At 37.7% G+C, this 19,378-nt stretch overlaps 1 non-coding gene across 1 annotated transcript; it reads left to right on the forward strand.

Moving 5' to 3' along the window:
• Positions 1-10,034: 10,034 nt before the first annotated feature.
• Positions 10,035-10,145, forward strand: LOC148691320 (small nucleolar RNA R71). The gene has a single exon (XR_015956057.1). It is a non-coding gene; the product is annotated as a small nucleolar RNA R71 (small nucleolar RNA).
• The last annotated feature ends 9,233 nt before the right edge of the window (positions 10,146-19,378 follow it).

The following is a 19,378-nucleotide window of genomic DNA, read 5'->3' on the forward strand; positions in this document are numbered from 1 at the left end:
GATGATCAAGCATTAAAATCAACACACTAAGTCACAATTAAATCGGAGAATGAAACAAGAAATAGATAAATTAAATGAGAATTCTGAATTAACTACATGGCAATCTTGCAAGGCTACATCGAATCCCTAGAGAGAGATTAGTTACACTTCATGTTTACAAAAGGTTTGACATAAAAATATATAACATGAGTGAACATAGGATTAAGAAGAAAGAACCCTTGAAGCAAAACTGATGTTGAAATCCCTTAAGAGTTGCCTTCGGTGTTGGTTCTCCAAGTGTGTTGTAAATGAAGGTGGAGCGGCTAAGGTTGAATGGTTTCTGCAAATGGGAGAGTGTATGGAATGGAATGAAGCCGAGAAGAGATTGTGTAGAAATGGAATGGGAGCTTGCGGCAAAGGGGAAGATTGGATGTGTTTGTGGTGTCTTGTGTATGAAAATGAGATGTGATTTTTGTGTATGAATGCATGGGTTTTTATAGGGGGAATGGGAGAATATGTGGGTGATTGTTTAAGAGTGAATGTGGTTATTATGATTGAGAGTGCATTTGGATGAAATAATGATGGAAAAAGAGCTAGGTTGTTGGTGTGTGAATGCATGTGTTGAATTTGTGATGCAATGATGAAAGAGTAAGTGCATGTGTGTGTGAATGGTGGTGCATTGATGAAAGAGTAAGTGCATGTGTGTGTGAATGGTGGTGCAATGATGAAACGATGAAGTAGGAAGGTGGAAATGCATGTGTTGAATTGGTGGTGCAATGATGAAAGAGTAAGTGCATGTGTGTGTGAATGGTGGTGCAATGATGAAAGAGTAAGTGCATGTGTGTGTGAATGGTGATGCAATGATGAAATGATGAAGTAGGAAGGTGGAAATGCATGTGGCTAAGGGTTGTTGATTGGGCTAGAGGTTTTTCATGGCTCAAAGGATTGTTTGATTGGGCTAGGCCCTTTGTTTTATGTCCAAAGTGCATACAAGGCTTTCAAATTCGTCCAACACTTTGGCTCCAAGCATATGCTATCCATTCCAAGCCCAATTTTGCTCCAAAATGCTCCAAAATGCATCTTTTTGCTTCCTTAGCCATATGAACCTAAAAACACACGAAAATGGCTTAAACTACTAAAACAACTATGAATTAACAACATAGATGCACTAAAACAAGCTAAGTAAGTCGCCTAAATATGCTCCTATCAAATTCCCCCATACTTAGCTTTTGCTAGTCCTCGAGCAAAACAAAATAATAACAAATAAACAAAATGACACTAAACAAGTAAAACACAACCTAAACCTTCCAACAACCGTCTTAGGGATTTCCAATGCACATGACAAGTTAAAAATCATTATTCTCACAGATTTTAGCCATCTTTACACTTAAGTACATTCTTAATCATAGTCACCACATACTAGTTCACATTTAAGCAATTAAAACACATTTCAAATGTAGTAACATGCTTTAGAGAATTTACTCAATTCCTTACTAGAATGCACTCTATTTTCACACAGATTTTCTGACTACACACCCTACACTAGTTATATGTGAGAGATTGACGTAAACATGAAAGACTAGTATCTCACATATGTTATAACAAAGAAAGCATTTTCTGGATTTACAATAATGACATGAATATGATCTCATGAATGGAATGCTACTACTTAGAATGAGAACCAGTGATTCCATAAGCTCATATCAAATCCAAACTCCACATTATTGAACACATAACGATCAAGATAGAAGTCAAAGGGGTGTAACGGGGCTAGGGTATTGGTTAACAATGAAAGGTGAAGGATAAACAAACATTCTTAAAGCAATAGTGAGCAAAGTATTGAATTAGGCACTTAGAATTCCCTTTAGAGCGCGGAAAACAACTTTTAGACTAATAGGGGAAATTCAAACAACTCTTATTTTTCTTTTCTTTTTCATTTTTTTTTTTCAATTTTTTTTTTTTTTTTTTTTTTAAGCCGTGCCTATGGCACAACAACTCTCATCAATAATCCTTCCCCCACACTTATTTTCTGCAACATATTAATCAAAAAGGAATTCATTTTCCGTCATGCTTACTATGCTTTAAGAACAAAGGCATGGATGGTCCTATTCTAGGCTAGGTAAGGATAACATGGGTTAACAAAGAACATAGGCTAAACAAGGCTCAAAGGGGTTAAAACTTACAACAAATACGAAATATGGGAAGTAAGGCTATTTGGCTATGGTGGCAACTACACAACTTTATCTTGATATATGTTATGCAATTCAATGCTTTGAATGAAATGGATATAAGTTCTAGCATGATACAATTGCATTCTAAGTAGCAACTAAGCAAGGAATAATGAGATCATGCAACAACTTTAGAAAACAAAGAATCACAGAAAATAACTCTCCAAAGAATGTTTAGGCTCAAGTCTCACAAGGTTGTAGCGTTTGTTTGAGTTCCTTCCTTCAAGCATGTTACAAAAACGAATTTTTCTTTTATGATTGCATGTGAAGTCATACATTATAACCATAACCAAGCATATACCAAGAGTAAATCAAACTTTCATCCATGTTTATAACTCTTTTTAACCGTCATGCAATTACAAACCAAATCCTTATCATTGTGTTGGAAGGTACCCTAAGACACAAACACACAAAAACGACTCAAAACACTCTTTTTAGGCTTTTCAAAACATTTTTTTCAAATTTTTATGTGATTTTCGGAGTTATAAAACAAAACACACTAAAACACTCTAAAACAATTTAAAAACACCTTAAAACAGCAAGGAACAACATTTGAAGTTATGGGTGATAAAATCCCACGAATTTGCATTAACAACATTAGTTACCCCCCCCCCCCCCACACTTAAATCAAACATTGTCCTCAATGTTTTAAGCATAGATTCACACAAAACATAAGTAAACACACAAAAAGCACTTAAACATACTAAACATGGCAAAATGTAATTAACAAAGAGAAGAGTTTAGGGACGCAAATCTGGTTATGGATTGTAAATTCCCTCTTCTCCTTGGTGATTGCATTGAGGCATTGATCTTGGTGATTCCACAGGCTTTCTCTTGAACTGGGTTCCGCCCATCGTTGATTTTCCTTTGTGCTACATAATCTTGAACTGGGCAGCAGGATTCTTTTGGTCTTCCCCGAAGGTCTGAGCTTACCCCTTTTATCTGTTTCTTTGTTCAATCTTTGCAGGAGTGGTCCCTTCTCTGGAAGTGTATCAACCGTTGAAGATGACTACTCGAGAGCAATGCTAGGTAAGCAATCAGGAATAGATTCCAGGCAGTTGGCTCCAGAACAGAAGACTGACTCCAAGTGCTGGCTGATTGCTTCTTTCACTTTGCCATGCGAGTAAGAACAAGGACAAAGAAAAAGACAGGGAAAGAGCATGATATGAGATACTTTTGCTTTTGACCTTGATGATATGAGATACCTTTGCTTTTGAAGAAGCGGTGAATGCATCAGCACACTTCAATCCGCCGTTTCCTCCTGGGTCATCTGTACTCCAGGCATCCGGTATCATCTTTGGGGAAGAAGAAAGAATTGAGTATTTCGAAAGGCTTTTCTGGGAGTGCGCCCTCAGAGGTGAGGGAGAGTTGGGCATTTTCTTCAGGTTTTCCTTGCCATAAAAGATGAAGGTCGACATATATAGAGATAATAACAAGTGGTGGTACCATTCTTTTACCCTTGTCGACAGACGTTTTGATCCCGCAAATCCAGCTTTTTGAAATATTGGCGCCTCTTCGATTTCTGAGCAGGCGCCCCTTCGATTTCTGAACGACGCCCCTTCGCTTTCTGAATGACACGTGGTAGTGCAGATGCGGCTCCTTTTGACAAAGTTGCACGCGTCTTCAGAAAAGCAGAGAAAACGTCGCCGGACTTTGCGCCTGTCGGCTAAAGATGTGTAGTTGTGATGATGGCCTCCACGTGTTTTCTGAAAAGAAGAAATCTTTTGACAAAGTTGAACACGTCTTCTGAAAAGCCGAGAAAACGTCGCCAAAATTACGCCGGAAATTCCGGCTTTTTGAATCAGTGGACGCGTCGCCTTGGCTTTTTATAGAGGTATCGATCACCGCCAACAAACACACACTGAAGATTTCCCATTCTTGAAAATCGACTCCGGCCCTTTGAAATTTAACTCCATCCCTTCTCTTTGAACACTTTTGAAAAATGGCAAACCCATCAAACCTTAGCTTGGAATTGAGCCTTAGCAGTGATACGGGCGCGCCGCGTCAAGGTAACGTATGACGCCCTTCTTTCTTATCTTCTAACGGTCTTCTTACAGGTGAAGACTCCGTGATGCAGGACGCCACAACAGCTACAATAGTAGCTAGGAACCTCCTCACTCCAAAAGATAGTAGGCTGCTGTCAGGACAGTCCGATGAGTTGGCCGTTCAAGAGTCCCTCACACTTAGTGTTCAGTGTGCGAGTTCTGTGTCCAACATGGGCCAACGCCTGCTTGCCCGCTCCCGTCAGGTGGAATCATTGATGGCAGAGGTGGAAAGTCTTAAACAAGAGATCCAGCAGCTTAAGTACGAGAATAGAAGTTTGCATGTGCTTGCAAATAACTATTCGTCGGGCATGAAGAGGAAGCTTGATGAGCTGCAAGAATCTGAGGGTCGAATTCACAGTGACCGTCAAAGGCTTGCGGCTTATCTCCAGAGGCACCTTTTTCCTGGGTCATCCAGCGCTTGGCCAAGTATTGAGGCCTGGAATGCTCTAGCTCCGATGCCTTCCGCTCCGATGGCTTCCGCTCCGATGCCTCCCGCTTCTATGCCTCCCGCTTCTATGCCTTCCGCTCCGACGCCTCGTAGTGGGGCTTCACGTAAACAACCTTTGTGAAGCTCCATCTTTCTCCATGTTTATTTTTATTCTTTTTTTTTTTTTTTTTTTTTTTTTTTTAATCAAATCAAACGGCATGGAATTGATCTTTGAATGGAGGGTGATACTTGAAATGATCCAGTAATGGTTTAAATTCTAGAGTGGATGCCTGAATCATTAACAACATATTAGTATAAAAGAAAATTGAAATTCAGGGAGGCGGCTTACCTTTGTGCTCCGACATGAACTTACAAATAAACACCCCCTCGAAAGTTATGACATGTCCCGTGTTATAAAACCCTTTTTCAAAGCAACCCAATAGTTTGTCTACAAACATAGCCCTCATATACATTCGTGTAAGCAAAAACACACTTAACCACAACTAACACAAGGCAAGTAGGCAAAGAATATGGAATGGTGACAACATAAACACAAAACGAGGAAAGAACACAAACCACACTAGGTTGCCTCCTAGTAAGCGCTTTATTTAATGTCTAGGCAAGACATGGTAGCTTGTTCACGGTGTTGTAAACTCAAGAAAATCTACAACTTGATAAACTTGCTCTTCCTCCACTTTCTCCAAATATGGTTTCAATCGCTGCCCATTGACTTTAAAAGAGGTGCCATTCTTCATGTTCTCTATCTCCACAGCTCCGTGGGGAAATGTTTGCAGCACCTTAAATGGTCCCACCCACCTAGACTTCAATTTACCTGGAAAAAGTCTCAAACGTGAGTCATACAACAGTACTTTCATACCTTGGTGAAACTCCTTCCGTAGGATGGCCTTGTCATGATAGAGCTTAGTCCGTTCCTTGTAGATTTTGGCATTCTCATATGCTTCATTTCTGAGTTCTTCCAACTCATTAAGTTGGAGCTTCCTTGCTATTCCAGCATCCTTGTAATCAAAGTTGAACTTCTTGATGGCCCAATATGCACGGTGTTCAAGCTCCATTGGCAAATGACAAGCTTTCCCAAACACAAGGCGATAAGGACTCATGCCAATGGGGGTCTTATATGCTGTTCTATATGCCCATAGTGCATCATTCAACCTCAGTGACCAATCCTTCCTTGTAGGGCTTACGGTCTTCATCAAAATGTTCTTGATCTCCCTATTGCTAATCTCCACTTGTCCTGAGGTTTGAGGATGGTACGGGGTTGCCACTTTGTGGTTGATGTTGTACTTCTTCATCAAGGATTCAAAGGGTTTGTTGCAGAAATGGCTGCCACCATCACTAATAATAGCTCTTGGGGTTCCAAACCTACAAAAAATCACATCTTTAAGAAAATTCAAAACAACCTTATGATCATTAGTTATTGTAGCAATGGCTTCAACCCATTTGGATACATAATCTACTGCCACTAATATGTATAAGTAACCAAAAGAGGATGGAAATGGTCCCATGAAATCGATTCCCCAAACATCAAAGAGCTCCACCACCAAAATGTTGTTCAATGGCATCTCATTTCTTCGGCTAATGTTCCTCATTTTCTGGCACCTATCACACTTAGAACAAAAATCAAAAGCATCTTTGAATAAAGTAGGCCAAAAGAAACCAGATTGTAAAACCTTTAGAGATGTCTTTTTGGCACCAAAATGTCCTCCACATGCCAATGTATGGCTGAACGTTAGAATGCTTTGTTGCTCACTCTCTGGGACACACCTCCTAATGATTTGGTCAGGGCAATATTTAAACAAATATGGTTCGTCCCAAACGTAGTGCTTTACCATGGCAAGGAACTTCTTTCTTTCCTGAAAAGAAAGGTCACTTCTAATTATACCACAAACAAGATAATTAACAAAATCAGCATACCATGGTTCTTTTTCTTGAATAACAAGGAGTTGTTCATCAGGAAATGATTCATTTAGAGGCAAAGGTTGTCCAACTCCATGGTTTTCATTGAGCCGTGACAAATGGTCAGCCACAACATTATCACTTCCCTTCTTATCTCGAATTTCCAAGTCAAACTCTTGTAGTAAGAGTATCCATCTAATTAAGCGTGGCTTAGCATCCTTTTTTGTCATCAAGTACCTAAGGGCTGCATGATCAGAAAACACAATAACTTTAGATCCAACAAGATATGACCGAAACTTCTCTAAGGCAAAAACAATAGCAAGCAACTCCTTTTCAGTTGTGGAATAGTTAAGTTGAGCATCATTTAGAGTCCGTCTTGCATAGTAGATCACGTGTGGGAGCTTGTTCACCCTTTGCCCTAAAACTGCACCAATAGCATAGTCAGAGGCATCACACATTAATTCAAAAGGTAAAGACCAATCTGGTGCCATAATAATAGGGGTTGAGGTTAATTCATGTTTCAAAGTATTGAATGCATCCATACAAGCTTTATCAAAATGAAATACAACATCTTTAGCTAACAGATTGCATAATGGACGAGTGATCATTGAAAAGTTCTTAATGAAACGACGATAAAAACCCGCATGTCCCAAAAAACTTCTTACTTCCTTCACGGTTGTGGGAGCTGCCATATTGGTGATGATGTCAATTTTGGCTTTGTCCACCTCCATTCCTTGGCTAGAGATTACATGCCCCAACACAATTCCTTGTTTCACCATAAATTGGCACTTTTCCCAATTGAGAACCAAATTTGTTTCCTGACATCTTTGAAGTACTAAAGAGAGATGGTTAAGACATTCATCAAAAGAGGAACCAAACACTGAAAAGTCATCCATAAATACCTCAATGAATCTTTCTACCATGTCAGAAAAGATTGCCAACATGCATCTTTGGAATGTTGCTGGAGCATTGCAAAGTCCAAAAGGCATTCTTCTATATGCAAATGTGCCAAACGGGCAAGTAAAGGTAGTTTTCTCTTGATCCTCCGGAGCAATTGCAATTTGATTGTAACCTGAGTAACCATCAAGAAAACAATAGTGTGAGTAACCTGCCAATCTCTCAAGCATTTGATCTATGAAAGGCATAGGAAAGTAATCTTTTCTAGTGCTAGAATTCAACTTCCTGTAATCGGTGCAAACACGCCAACTAGCCGTGGGTTTTGTGGGCACAAGCTCTTTGTTTTCATTCTTCATCACCGTGATTCCCACCTTCTTAGGTACCACCTGAATAGCACTCACCCATTTGCTATCAGAAATGGGATATATGATCCCCACATCTAACAACTTCAACACTTCATTCCTCACAACTTCCTTCATGTGTGGATTGAGCCTCCTTTGTGGTTCACGGGTTGACTTTGCTCCTTCTTCCAAAAGAATCCTATGCATGCACATGGTAGGGCTTATTCCCTTGATATCTGCAATAGACCAACCAATAACTGATTTGAACTCTTTTAACACCCTAATTAGTTTATCTTCTTCATTTGGGGTGAGGCCAGAAGTTATGATAACTGGAAGAGTTTCAAATTCAGCTAGATATGCATACTTTAGATGTGGTGGAAGTGGTTTAAGTTCAAGTTTTGGTGCCTTAACAGTGGAAGGGGTTAAATGTGACCTCGATGGTTCTAAAGGCTCTAAAAGAGGTAAAATATTCAAAGGATACGGTGTCAATGCTTCCAAGGCAGCTACCTCTTCCATGAGTGCATCTTCTTCATCAAACTCATCTTGAGATTGACTCAAAACAGTTTGTAATGGTTCATTAGATTGTGCCTGCAAGAACTTAGAGAAAACAAGCGAATCAAGCACATCAATGGCATAACAATCAAGAGATGAAGAAGGATGTGAAAGAGACTCAAACACTTTGAATTGAACGGTCTCTCCTAGCACTGTCATAGTGAGGAGTCCATTTTGCACATCAATGATGGTCTTGGCCGTGGCCATAAACGGTCTCCCAAGCAAAATAGGCAATTCTCGGTCATGTATAAGAGCTTCTTCCATGTCCAACACTACAAAATCCGCAGGCAAGATTAGTTTATCAATTTGAACTAGAATATCCTCTACTATACCTCTTGGATATTTCACGGATCTGTTCGCAAGTTGTAATGAGATGGTGGTGGCTTTCAATTCCCCCAAACCTAGTTGAAGGTATACGGAATAAGGCATTAAGTTGATGCTAGCACCTAAGTCAAGCATCGCCTTCTCTACCTTCTTGTCTCCTATGGTGATGTTGATAGAAAAACTTCCTGGATCCTTGAGCTTTGGTGGAAGTTTTCTTTGCAACACGGCACTTACATTCTCGGACACCACTACCTTCTCATGTGGTCTATACTTCCTTTTGTAGTTGTTTAACTCTTTGAAGAACTTCCCATAAGCTGGCATGTTCCTAATGACATCAAGCAAAGGTAAGTTAACATTCACCTTACTTAGAATATCAAAAATCTCTTTAAATGACTTATCTTGCTTGCTCTTGGCAAGTCTTCCAGGGAATGGTATTGGTGGAGTGTAAGGTTTCTCGGCCTTGTGAAGATTTGGTGCTTCAAACGAGGGAGTAGCATGGCTTGGTTCCTCATTTGGTTTCTCATTTTCTCCTTGAGTAACCCCTGCATTCACATGATCAGATTCATTAGTAACTTCATTGCCAACTCTATTATTGATAACCTTACCACTTTTAAGTGTAGTGATTGCTTTGGCTTGCTCTTGGTTCCTTTGGAGTATCACAGGTTGGCTTGGAAACTTTCCAACCTCTCTTTGGCTCAAGGCATCTGCAATCTGCCCCAATTGTGTCTCCATTTTGGTTAGAGCCGCCGAATGTTGTTGGAGAGTGCTATTGGTGGTTTGTTGGAATTGCAAGGTATTTTGGGCTAACAATTTAACCGTATCCTCAAGAGTAGGTTTTGGTTGGAAGTTTTGGAATTGATTGTTGTTCTTCCACGAAAGATTGGGATGATCTCTCCAACTTGGGTTATATGTATTGGAATACACATCATTCCTTGGCCTTTGATTGTAAGAATTCATGAGGTTCACTTGTTCTTGGACATACTCGGGGTAAGCCTCCCTAGATGGACATTGATGAGTAAGGTGGCTTGGTATGTTGCAAATGGCACACACTTCACTTGCTTTTGGCACCATGTTGAGCACGGATTCAAGCTTCTTTTCTAGGTTAGCTACCTGCAAAGAAAGATCATGATTAGAGCTTGTTTCATATACTCCAACTCTCTTACCCCTTACATCTTTGTGTTGAGCATTAGATCCCAACATCTCATAAATGTTATATGACTCTTGAGCATTCTTTTTCTTCAAAGCTCCACCTGCTGCATTATCAACAGTTGATTGACATGTTTGGGTTAGTCCATCGTAGAAAATTTGCATTTGTAAGTGAAGAGGTAACCCATGGTGTGGACATTGCAACAAAAGGCCTTTAAAGCGCTCCCAACACTCATTGAAAGGTTCTCCATCATCTTGTTTGAAGTTGAAGATTTGTCCCCTTAATGTGGCTGTCTTTTGAGTGGAAAAGAACTTTTCCAAAAACTTCTTAGCCACGGCATCCCATGTGGTGAGTGAACCAGGTACTAGAGTCATTAACCAACCCTTGGCCCTATCTTTCAAGGTGTAAGGGAACACTCTCATCCTCATATTTGCTTCACTTACTCCCTGTAAAGGTAAACCACTCACAACATTGTAAAATTCTTTAATATGAGCTAAAGGATCTTCATTAGGTAAGCCATAAAAAGAAGGAAACATATGGAAATGTGAAGATTTAAGATCATAGTTTCTAGCTTCTGTGGGCAGCAAGATGCATGAAGGTGAATTTGGTATGATTGGTTGAGCAAAATCCTCCAAAGCTCGAAGATCATCTTGGTCGCCCGCCATCTCTTCTTCTCTTTCCCAATTAAAGTGCTCCGATCCTTCACTTGTTGGACTAGACGGTTTCCCTTCCTCTTCTTCACGGACAATGGAGGAACTTGTTGGCACAAAGCTTTCCAAAGTGTTGCCCTTTAACCGTTCAATTATTTGGCCTAATTCAACAAGTCTATTTGACATATACTACCTGAAACAAGATAAAACAAGTTTGAATAAAAATCAGAAATCTACTTAAAATAAAAAAAACAAGGTTTAATATCAAAACAAGCAATTATAAGGGACTGAAATCAGTCCCCGGCAACGGCGCCATTTTAATTGAGGTTTTCCTTCTTCATGCTAGAATATGTTTAGTATAATGGCACAAGTAAGGGTGTCGAATCCACAGGGACTAATTGGACCTATATAATCACTTGTTTTGCAAGAACTTTTTACTAAAGAAATAAAACTAATCAATGTAGGCAGATTTGTTGTTGTAACTTGAAAGCATAAGGAAATGAAGTAAACACAAATAAATGAATCAACAACTAATAAAATGAGATAGTACCAATGGAGATGAAGCTAGGGATTCGATTTTACCATTGCTAACCCAAGGCCATGTTTGTTAAATCAGTTTATACTCAGTCATCTACCTATTTCTTGAGTTTGTTTCACTTAGATATGATCAGAGAGGCGCCACCTTTCTAGGGATTCTAGAAACAATGTGTTTTGTGGCAGAAATTAGGACTTCTAGAAGGGATAAAGGGGAAGGGTGCGGCACCCTTTTAGGAGCAGATAAGACTTCTAGAAATCAGGTATTTAGGTCCCCTTGCAGCTAGAAATAAGGTAGAATAAGATTAGGTTAGGATAAGGTTTGGATAAGATAAGGTTGTTTGGATAATGTTCCATGTTTCTTGCTCTTTCCTTATCTTTTTTGTCTTGAACTTGTTTCTCCAGATTTGTAGCATGTGCCTAGCCTCTTTTGACTTCAATTTCGTCCATCCACCTTGCTCCATATGCAAGCTATCCATTCCATGCCCAAAACTGCTCCAAAAGGCTCCAAAATGCACTTTCTTGCCAACTTTGCCATTAAGACCTACAAACACACGAAAATAGCTTAAAACACTATAATAAATGAAAACTAACTATGTAAATGCAAGAAAACAAGCTAACTAAGTCGCATAAATATGCTACTATCAACCTACCAGGGAAAGGCACGTTTGGTGGAATAACGTCAGAAGGAATTGAATTTGGACCTACCTTAGTTGAGTTGGACGACATAGGGTGCTTAGGGGGCTGCGGCAAGGGGTGTTCTTCCCTTGCCGTGGTTATTTCTTCTTGTTGCAGCAACTTTTTGTCCTCCTCTTGTGTTGGTTTTGACGTTTTAGAACTTGTTCCAATCTCCTTGCCACTTCTCAAAGTGATGGTGTTGGCTGTTTCAAAACCTCCATTTGGATTGACAATGGTTGAACTAGGCAGTTTGCCTTGTTCTCTAAACTGTCCCATGAATTCCGCCATCTGCCCAATTTGCTTCTTCACTTCGCCCATCTCTTTGGCTTGATTTTTTAAACCCTTAGTCAAAGAAGTTAGTATTGGAAGAATTTTATCATAATCCAATGACGAACCTAAATTTGGTTGGGATTGTTGTGGGGGAGGTTGTAGTGGCTGCATAGGTCTCCAATAGAACTCCTCAGATGGCTGCCAATATCCTTCTTGTTGAACTTGTTGAGGTTCCCTCCACAAAAAATTTGAATGATCACTCCTACATGGATTGTAAGTGTTGGAAAACAAGTTGTTCCTTGATTGATTATGGCCAAGATAACCCCAAGCATTGACATTATCCCAACCTCCATTCTCAATTAATTGAGGATGTTGATTAGTTTGATATCCTTGCCTATAGGACACACCAAATGTACCAACTCTTTGCATTCGAGACCTTTTAATAAACTGTGACAAAAGAGAAGTAAGATTCGCCATTTGAGCTTGAAAACTAGCAATTGCCATGTCTTGCTTCTCTAGTGCCTCAAATAAAAGAAAGAAAACTAAATCAAATATCAAAAGTAAAATAAACAAAAAACAGAGGGATTAGCAATTTTACTAATCCCTGGCAACGGCACCAAAATTTGATGTGATATAAACTAACACACAAATTAAACCCTCTTTTTGATAGTTGTAGTATGTGAAAGTAGGAATCGTTCTAGGCCGGGGATTAGGAAGGCTGCTAATCTACACAAATTAAACTCTAAATCACTAAATTAGACTCAAAAATAGAAAACTAAACTTAAACAACTCAAAACAAGCTAAACTAACTCAAATAACACAAAACTGACTCAAATAACCCAAAACAAGCACTAAGGAGTGATTTGGACGAAAATCTAACTAAATTGACTCAAAACATGAACTAAAGAGAAGTTTGGACGAAAATTAAACTAAAAAAACCTCAGAATACTAAATGGGGGTTGTTTTGACGAATTTAACTAAAACTAAGTAAATTGCAAAAACAAATTAAGTTTGGCATGAAATTGAGTGAATTAAAGGGTGAAAGGCTAGCCAGAGGGTCCTTCTCCACACATGACACATATGCATACAAATCGATTTCCAATTATTATTCCAATAAACCATGAATGACAATGCCCCAAGTTAAGCCGTGAACTACACAAATTAAGCATCAGATTTTCCTAAATTCATTGAATTGGACTCAACGACGCAACCAAATTATTCTTATCAAGTTCCCTATATGAACTACATAATAGAGATACATATCAAAGATCATTAAGTTCTATGAAAATCATAAGCATTGACATGACATTCGTAACTATGAACTGCATGATACTCCTGCCATGGATTTACTTAACACAATCATGACAAGTGATTTCCACTACTTATAAATATAAGTTCATAACTATTAGGTAAAATTCCCTTATATTTTAGCATCAAATTCATGCATGCAAACTAAGTGTGCACCCTTAATTAACATACAAGAATAAGTTATCAATCAAACAGGTAAATAAATCGCATTCATGTTTTACGAAACAATAACTGGATGTAATCCATTCATGTCACATATATGTTCATGGCTTTGAATTCATCTCTAGCTAAAACGAAATTAGTTCCACTTGTTCATCATAATTGAAAACCAAATTAAAACAAACATTGAACTAAAACTAAGGATAGAATACACCCAGAAACACTCCAGTAATCCAAAGGTCTTGGATGGTAAGCACGGCTCCAAGCTTGTCTTCTCCCTCCTTCCTTGCAAAGCTGCAGCACACTATGTATTTTTCTGATTTTCTCTCTAAAGCTCTCTCTAAGGCTCTCTCCCCAAACCTGCGGCAATGATTGAATATATATATATATATAGGTAGGGCACAGCATTGTTTGTGGAGGAAAATGATTAGTTGTTTGCATAGTTTTAAGACTCCTTAAATCAGATAAGAGGTGATTTAATATGATAAGGAATCCTAAATTTCGATGGGAATGATTTAGAATAGGATAAAGACTCCTATTGCAGCTGGAAATGAGTTTAGATAACGTTGGGTTAAATAGGATAATGTTTGGATAATATGAGATAAGATAAGATAAGGTTGGATAAGATCTCCTTGTTTTCAGCTGATTCCTTGTCTTCCAAGCCTTAATCTAATTCTTCCAGATGTTAAGCACATTCCTAGCCTCTTTTGATCTTCAAAAATGTCCTTCCACTTTGCTCCATCCATGTGTTATCCATTCCAAGCCCAAAACTGCTCTAAAATGCTCCAAATTGCCTTTTCTTGCCACTTTTGCCATTTAAACCTACAAACACACGAAAATGGCTTAAAACACTCTAACAAAACTAATTGAGTAAATGCTAGGAAATAGGCTAACAAAGTCACATAAATATGCTCCTATCACATGACTGAATTAACAAAATTTCAACTACAAGAAAACAAATGTCGTTAGCCTAATTGACGAACACCCTGAAAAGGGAGAGGGTATCCACCAAAGGGCCTCTAATGCCTAAATCAGAAAAGCAATAGAGAGAAAATAGAGCTTGAGAGAGTTTTAAGTAGTAAGTGGTGTTACCGTTTCCTTTGATTGACTTGGCTATTTATAGGGAAGAATTCCTAGCAGAGAGTTGGGAAGGGAGGCTACAAAGCATACTATAAGGATTTCTTGATGATACAAGCCAGTCTCTGCAATTTTTCCTGCTAGCATTCAGAAAGATTTAGTCCCTGTTGGTAAGAGCGCAAGTGCTCTGAACATCTAAAGGGAGACTCCAGAGAGTCGGTACCCTACTACCATTGGACTGAGGATGGCCAAATAGCGTGACGTATTATGGACAACCCAGAGAGCCCATAATATGTGTGATGGGCAACTCAGACAACACATGGTGCATTAGTGGGATAAAAGCCCATTTATTCACCCTAAAAAGAGAAAAGGGTGTCCACCAAAGGGCATCCAATGCCTATATCAGAAAAACAATATAAAGAAAAAGAGAACTTGAGAGAGTTTTAAGTAGTAAGTGGCGTTACCATTTTCTCTAATTGACTTGACTATTTATATGGAAGAAACCTAGCAAACAGTTGGGAGAGGAAGCTGCAGAGCATACTATACAGAATTCTTAATGATACAAACCAATCTCTACATTTTTTTTCCTACTAGCATTCTTAAAGGTCCAAGTTGGTAAGAGCGCAACACTACTACAATATTAGCTTTAGGTGGTGGATATTAGAAAAATCATGTTAGTTATATCCGACACAAATTCCTGACGAATATTTAGTGGTGGATATCAAAAAAATCTTGTCGGTTATAACCGACAGTATTTTTGAATCTTTTTTTTTAAATATTTTTGACAAATTCTGGCGGTTTTTAAGTTAATGGTGGCGGTTATAACCGACAGAATTGATTATTTTATTATTTTACTTTCTGGCAGTTATTATTTTAGTATTCTGACAGTTATTATGACATCCCACATCGCCCAGGGGAGTGATCCTTATATGTATATTCCCATCCCTACCTTGCACAAGGACTTTTGGGAGCTCACTGGCTTCAGGTTCCATGAGAACTCCAAAGTTAAGCGAGTAGCGCACGAGAGCATTCCCAGGATGGGTGACCCATTGGGAAGTTCTCGTGTGAGTTCCTAGAAACAAAACCATGAGGGCGTGGTGGGGGCCCAAAGCGGACAATATCGTGCTACAGTGGTGGAGCGGCCCCGGGAAATGATCCGCCCCGAGCTAGAATGTGATAGTTATAACCTACAAAAATGAAAATTTTATTATTTTAAAATGTTATATTGATTAAAAATAAATAAATAAATAAACACATACTTGTAAATATATTTTTTTTTCACTCATGACCCTAAAGTCTAAGGAACCCAATTCCCACGAGCCATAAATTTTATGAGAGAATAATAACAACAAACTACAATCTGAAGCTCTATCATTTTTGTAATAAAGATTATGCTCCCTCACAGGCAAGCAACAAGATACAAAGAAATTCAAACAATTTTTTTCAATGCGTCACAAAGCACATTGTCTGCACATAAACACACATCAACATCTAGTGTACTCTATCATGTCTGCTTTTATTATTTTAAAATGTTATAATGATTAAAAATAAATAAATAAACACATGTTTAAAATATTTTTTTTTCACTCATGGCACATGTTTAAAATAAACACATGTCGAATATAACCGTCGAATATACAAACATATTTGACGGTTGGATCGTTGAAACTAGTTTCGTAGAATGCATATCCTATCAAATTGATAGATTTAACAAACACTTAAGAGTTAATGTTATACTTCTATTGAGTATAAAATAAGATTTATCCACTAGTGTAAATATTTTAAATTGAAGATAAAATTCATTCATTGCATTCTTATAGGATCAAGGAGTGTAGCTGCAAAAAATCATCAAAATCGGAGCTAAAATAACCGTTAAATTGTGATTTTTCATTTATAACTGTTGAAACCTTTTGTTCTATCATGTAATATCTGAATGTTTGTTTTTAACGATTTTTTACGTATGCATCTCAGAGTGTGTACAAATAAGTTTGAGGTTGGATCGTTGAAAAAAGTTTCGTAGAATGTGTATCGCATCAAAATGGTAGATTAAATAAACACTTCAGAGTTAATGTTATACTTCCATTAAGTATAAAATAAGATTTTGTGGTATCCACTAGTGTAAATATTTTAAATTGAAGATCAAATTTATTCATTCCATTCTTATAGGGTCGAGGAGTGTAGTCGTAAAAAATCATTAAAATCGGAGCTAAAATGATCGTTAAATTGTGATTTTTCGTTTATAACTGTTGAAAACTTTTGCTCCGTTATGTAATATCTAAATGTTTTTTTTTATGATTTTTTACGTATGCAATCTTGCAGTGTGTACAAATAAGTTTGACGGTTGGATCGTTGAAAAAGTTTCGTAGAATGCATATCGCATCAAAACGGTAGATTAAACAAACACTTAGAGTTAATATTATACTTCCATTAAGTATAAAATAAGATTTTGTGGTATCCACTAGTGTAAATATTTTAAATTGAAGATCAAATTTGTTCATTGCATTCTTATAGGGTCGAGGAGTGTAGCTGTAAAAAAAAATCATCAAAACCGGAGCTAAAATAACCGTTAAATTGTGTTTTTTTGTTTATAACCATCAAAAGCTTTTGTTCCCTTACGTAATCTGTGAATGTTTGTTTTTTACGATTTTTTACGTATGCAATCTCGGAGTGTGTACAAATAAGTTTGATAGTTGGATTGTTGAAAAAAGTTTTGTAGAATGCATATCGCGTTAAAACGGTAGATTAAACAATGACATTTTCATTGTACAATTATCTTTTTGTTTCTTTATTGCATATTTTACATGGGTTATTATCTATTAAACCAAACAATTATTTATTTCGACAAAAAAAAACAATTATTTATTTAACTTTTAAAAACTTATTCTATTTAAATACATATTATTTATTTATTTATTAAACCAAACAATTATTATTTTATTTTTTTAAAACATAACAAATTTTTTTTTGGGGGGGGGGGGGTATATTTAAAATTTTGGGAGGGAATTTTGGAATTTTTCTGTCATTTGTTTTTCTGTTGGTTTATATTTTAAAAAATGTTTTTGTCGGTTTTAACCGACAGTAATGAAAATTTTCTGGGTGGGGTTATATCCACATCTGGCCCCCACTCATCTCATTCATTTTTCTGAAACCCAACTCTTAACTCTCGACACTATCCCTCCCTCTAAGCTCCAAGAAGGAACCCCCACCATTCCTCTCAATTCTGACCAAATCAACCCTAAAAAATCTGAACCTCAAATCCTTGGGACATGGGGAATCAACCTGCAGCGTTGCATGTATCATTGGTGCATCACCGTGTGCTCTGCCATCAACGCTGAGAGCTTCAGCTCTCTCGAGCTCCATCTTAGGTATGAATTATTTTCCCCTCTTAGTTGTGTGGGTTCTAATCCATCTATGATGAGTATTATGTCGAAAATCTCTGGGGTTTAATCTCTGTTTTGAATATGTGCATGCATGTCATCACAAAGGCGAATTCCGGCAAATGTCGTTAAATTCAAAGCGTCTTCTTGGTATTTAGCTCGATTTAGACTTTTAATGTATTGTTGGGCTACCGTAAGCTTGAATTCGTGGGTTTAACCAACAGTCTTTGGAGTTGGAGGCTTTTGATGTATTGTGACGACTCTTGCTTCATTTCTTCTGATATTTTCTCTCTCTCTCTTGCTCTCTTCAAAATCCCACAACAGTCTTTAAAGTTGGAGGCTTTTGCTCTATTGGGTTTTTTACCAATAACTTAAAGGATTGAAAGGTATTCCCTTTTCATATCTTCTCTCCCAATTTCTTTAGGGTTAATTTCGATTTTCTTATGCTATTTGTAGTGGTGCTTTTTAGGGTTTAACTATTTGATTTCACAACAATGGTAGAGCATGGTGGAGAACTTGCAGCTAGCGCACCAGGAGCTCACCATTATCATAGATCTCATCAACACTGTAAGTATTTCGATTTTCATTCGATTTCGGGGAGAGATTCAATTGAATGAGAAATGCTTGCTGTGATTGAGTAATTCTAATGGAATGTGAATGTGTGCAGGTAAAAACAAATGATGATGTGAATATTGAAAATGCAGTGAATGGAAGGGATATGGAAAATGCAGAAAGTGGTTGTTTATATTTTTTCTAATTATTAATATATTTTATGTCGGTTTTATCCGACAAGAATGCTTTTATTTATTCTTATTAATAAATTTTCTGTTGATTATATCTGGCAGAAGTTCTGTCAGTTTTAGCCGACAAAAATGCTCTTATTTATTCATTATTAATATATTCTCTGTCGGTTATATCCGACACAATTTCTGTCGGTTTTAGAGTTTTTTCTGTTGGAAAATTCATTTCCTGACGCTGGCAATTCTGGCGCTTATTATATCCGCCACTGCATCCATTTTTTGTCGGATTTTGCTTAAAGTCCAACAATAATATACATTTGTTGTCAATTTTTGGACCGCCAGTTATAGATAATTTTGTAGTAGTGCAAGTGCACCAAACACCTAAAGGGAGACTCCATAAAGTCAGTGCCCTACTACCACTGGACTGAGTATAGCCTGATAGCGGGACATATTATGGACAGTCCAGATAGCCCATAATAGGTGTCATAGGCGGCTCAGATAGCCCATAGGGTGTTAGTGGGATAAAAGCCCAATTATCATAGGACACACTACGTCTTATTCCCTTAGGGCAAATTTATGATCTACTCATGACGTCAATAGTAAAACTGTCATATCATATTGTCCATGTATCCTTCTTCTATTAGACATGGTTAACTTATGTTTCGACAAGATCATTTATCATATACTACTAATCATAGTGGTGATTTCTACCTCTTGCAAATTTATATACA

Source organism: Pyrus communis, chromosome 14 (genome assembly GCF_041283825.1).
Source record: "Pyrus communis isolate YQ-2024b chromosome 14, ASM4128382v1, whole genome shotgun sequence".
Taxonomy (NCBI): Eukaryota; Viridiplantae; Streptophyta; class Magnoliopsida; order Rosales; family Rosaceae; genus Pyrus; species Pyrus communis.